This window comes from Triticum dicoccoides, chromosome 2B (assembly GCF_002162155.2).
Source record: "Triticum dicoccoides isolate Atlit2015 ecotype Zavitan chromosome 2B, WEW_v2.0, whole genome shotgun sequence".
NCBI classification, from domain to species: Eukaryota; Viridiplantae; Streptophyta; class Magnoliopsida; order Poales; family Poaceae; genus Triticum; species Triticum dicoccoides.
This window is the reverse complement of record NC_041383.1, coordinates 667,590,234-667,594,585: the sequence shown is the minus strand read 5'-3', so window position 1 is coordinate 667,594,585 and position 4,352 is coordinate 667,590,234.

Sequence of the window (4,352 nt, the reverse complement as noted above, 5' to 3'; positions counted from 1 at the left end):
AACAAGACCCAACTCTTGCAATCGCCAAGCCGCTGCGCGGTATCGTCATCATCTCCCCCTACTGCTACCGGAGGAGCCAAATTCTCGTGGCCCGGTTTGACACTAGCCACGGAAACCTTGAAGACATTAGGGGGGATCAGCCGGCTGTGGAATAATTCTTCCTTTGGCTTCACTATCGTCACATTTCCCACGTCCACCTTCTGGCCGCATGGTGTTACACAGCCTACAAAGACATGTCTACGATGTGAGACATCCGAAAGGCAATGGAAACGAGAGATTATACATATATTGAAGAGGGCTGGTGTGACAGGTACCGTGAGGGCATCGAGCTCAGCCAAAGATGAAGGCCTGCCGAGCACGCCAGAGACAGAGTATGGGTTGCTATGAGCAGGTGCGGGAGTAGGAGCACTAAACGAGCTGCTCCCGAAGAAGTTGGAAGGGGAAAGTCTGCTGCCTCTTTATCTGGATTTTGCTTCATCCAACTGACGATAGCCGGAATCAAGACACTATACGAAGCTGCCATTTCCTCTCTTGCGGCAGCTACCGCTGCTTTGACTGTCCCAGCTGATTTCTTATCAACCACAATCTCAACCTTTTTGCCAATGTTTTGTTCATTTAACCTCCATCTTTTCTTTCTCTCCTCGGCGTTCTCATGGTAGTACTTCTTCCACCTGGCGCCGTCTCCGATGCCGTGCACGCGTCCATAGGACGGTTGAGTGTCCACCGGGAGTCCTTTCAATATGTTCAAGGCCCGGTTGAATGGGGTGTCCCACTTGGGCCTCCCCAACGCCTTATACAGCGAGTCGCTTTCGGGGCGCAATCTTGTGCTGCTCTTTCTGTAAAAAAGAACATGAACCATTTACAAATGTGACTAAATGTGCAGTCGAATTGATCAAAAGCTAAAATTAGGGGGTAAATTAATAATTACCAACAGTCTCATGAACTCCTTCGTGACAGCGTCTGTATCGAAAACCTTGTTGACCGGGTCCCAACGGTGCCGGGCCCTGATGATGTCACGCTCTTGCGGGATGGTGAACTCCGCCAAGGGGTCTGGGATCCCCAGACTTTCGCGCTCCGCGTCCTCTTTAGCCCATATGGGCCTCTTCCCCGTGTAACCATGGCTTCCGAGGTGGTGGCACCCCATGTTCCTCTCTTGAAGCCCCTTCATGTACTTCGACTTTTCTTTGGCAGCTTCGGCAACGCAAGACTTCTTGAATATCCTTTACAATCTCGGAGTAGGGTTCCTCTTTGACAATGATCCGATGTTTCACGCCCTTACTTTCTAAGCGGACAACGCGCTGCTAAACTTGCCCATGGTGTGTATGTTTATATTCTTCATTGCCGAGTCTTGCCACGGTCGAGTATATCTGATTTCATCCCGACCTGGTGAAAGGATCGATATAGTTGACTAGAGGGGGGGGTGAATAGGAAACTAACAATTTTTAGCTTTTCTTTACCAAATTAAACATTGCATCAAAGTAGGCTGTCTAGATAAGCAACTAGGTGAACAACCTATATGATGCACCAACAACAATCACACAAGCAATCAAGGGATATAACACAAGTAAGCTTGCAAAAGTAAAGGAGCGAGGTAACCAAAAGTGGAGCCGGTGGAGACGAGGATGTGTTCCCGAAGTTCCTTCCTTTTGAGGGGAAGTACGTCTCCGTTAGAGCGGTGTGGAGGCACAATGCTCCCCAAGAAGCCACTAGGGCCACCGTATTCTCCTCACACCCTCACACAATGCGAGATGCCGTGATTCCACTATTGGTGCCCTTGAAGGCGGCAACCGAACCTTTACAAACAAGGTTGGGGCAATCTCCACAACTTAATTGGAGGCTCCCAACGACACCATGAAGCTTCACCACAATGGACTATGGCTCCAAGGTGACCCCAACCGTCTAGGGTGCTCAAACACCCAAGAGTAACAAGATCCACTAGGGATTAGAGGGGGAATCAAATTTCTCTTGGTGGAAGTGTAGATCGGGGCCTTCTCAACCAATCCTAAGCAAATCAACAAGTTTGATTGGCTAGGGAGAGAGATCGGGTGAAAATGGAGCTTGGAGCAACAATGGAGCTTTTTGGGGGAAGAGGTAGGTCAACTTTGGGGAAGAAGACCCCTTTATATAGAGGGGGGAACAATCCAACCTTTACCCCCAAGCAGCCCCGCAGAGAGCGGTACTACCTCTTGGGTGGGCGGTACTACCGTTAAGCCAGCGGTAGTACCGCGCCACCTAGCGGTACTTCCGCGCACAAGAGGGAAGCAGGGACTAGGACCCAGAGCGGTACTACCGCGGTGGTAAGGGCGGTACTACCGCTCGGGAGCAATACTACCGCCACTACTGCCGGGACTAGTGCCGCAGAATCCGATGCGAGAAAATGAGGGCTCGAGTCGAGGCGGTAGTGGCCCGGAGCCTCAGCGGTACTACGGCAGAATCCAGTAAGCGGTACTACCGCTAAGGAGCGGTACTACCGCTTGCTGTCTTCGGCGATACTACCGTTGTGTCCCGCGGTACTACCGCTGGGGCCAGACAGAGAGAGCAGAGAGGGGAATGAGAGCTCCATCGAAGCAGAAAGGAACAACGGGTGCAATAAGAATGTGTACGTGTTGATTCCACCCTAGCCATACCAAAGCGGATCCCCTCTTGATAGTACGGTGACTCCTACGCAACTAGTCCACCAATAGAAAAACGAAGGAGTTGCACCATCTTGAATAAAACACCGAGGGGAGGGAATCGTCTCATGCCAAAGGATGAATCTCTGAAAATCTCAACGCACACGATTAGTCCGCAAAAGCATTGTCATCAATCACCAAAACACCTTGGGGATAAATATGCCCTTACAATCTCCCCCTTTTTGGTGGATTGATGACAATACCGGATTTGCACAAACGGGAAGAGACATAGGACATGCGCAAACCCCACAACTCACAAATGTAGATGGGCTCCCCCTAGATGTGTGCTATCTAGATAGGTGCTTTGGACTGCACGACACACATACTAGGATCAACGCTCCCCCTACATTTTGGAGACCAACAACCTAAGCAAGAAATATAAGAGCAAATTATATATAAAAAGATAAGCATGCATCTCAAGAGAAACCGAAGAATTAGATAGACATAGATAATAAGGATAAGGTAGCATATGTCTCACACGATATGTCTGGAACTTAAGTCTCACTGGCACAAAAACAAGCAAAGCAAACGGCGAGAAAACACACCACAAAGAAAGCACACTCGCAAAGCAGACAACGACACAAATCCCTAAACTCTCTCCCCCTTTGGCATCGAGACACCAAAAAGAGAGGGAGTGTTGCTATGGCTCCAGGTGATAATACGCAAGGGTCTCGAACATCATATCCCAGCGGGATCGTCTGCACTGCCGTCGTCGGTGGGGAACTGCTCGGCATCAGAATCTGTCCACGGCCAGTGCTGCTGAATCCACTCCTCCCCCTTAGTAAGCTGGTCCTCAGAACCACTGTAAACGATGGCACCCAACTGACGCATGAGCTCCTTGTCACGACCCCTGGCCTTCTTCTCAGCCACATGAGTCATGTACTAACCGTGAGCCTCCATGTAGAACAACTTCTTCACCTTGAGCTTGAGCTTCTATGCCCAAGAGGGCTCTGCCCTAGAAGGCTCATGGTCATCATCATCAGCAGCATCATCCTCCTCTTTGATCTCCATGGTGGCAGCAAAATATGTAGCCCCAGATCTAGGGACCTGGGTGCCCCAGTTATCCTTCTTCCTCAGACGCTTGATCTCATGAGACACCAACTCTCCAGTCTCAAGCATAACCTTGGGATAGACCTTATCCCAGGCCTTCTCAATGAGCAGCATGATGAAGGGACCATAGATCGGGCACTTGCGCTCAGAGATAGCAGATAAGAGCTTAGACCACATAACATGAGAAATGTCCAAGGACTCGCCAGAGTTAGCCTCCTTCTCATGTTGGCAGAAGAAAAGCATGTCCACAAAAAAAGAGTGAACCATATCCAGATTCTGGTACGAGGGAAGAGAGTCTCCCGGAAGACACGGTGAAGAATGTCCAGAAAGGCATGCAGCTCATATGTTACCTTCATAGTGTCAGGGTTGATCTTCTGAGTGCAGTAGGGCCAGAGAGCTTGCTTGTGAGTGGAGGTTGTCTTGCTGTGAGGGCGAAAGCCGACAGGAGTCTCAAGCCCGTGATCTTCCACTCCAAGTAATTCCATGAATGCCTTCCACTTGACAGAAAGTAACTTGCCATTGGTCATCCAAGTCAGAGTCATGTCCTCATCAGTCCCTAGATGGACCGTGGCATAGAATTGGGCCACAATATCAGCATCATAGTCTTTGTTGAACTGCATGATACTGAGA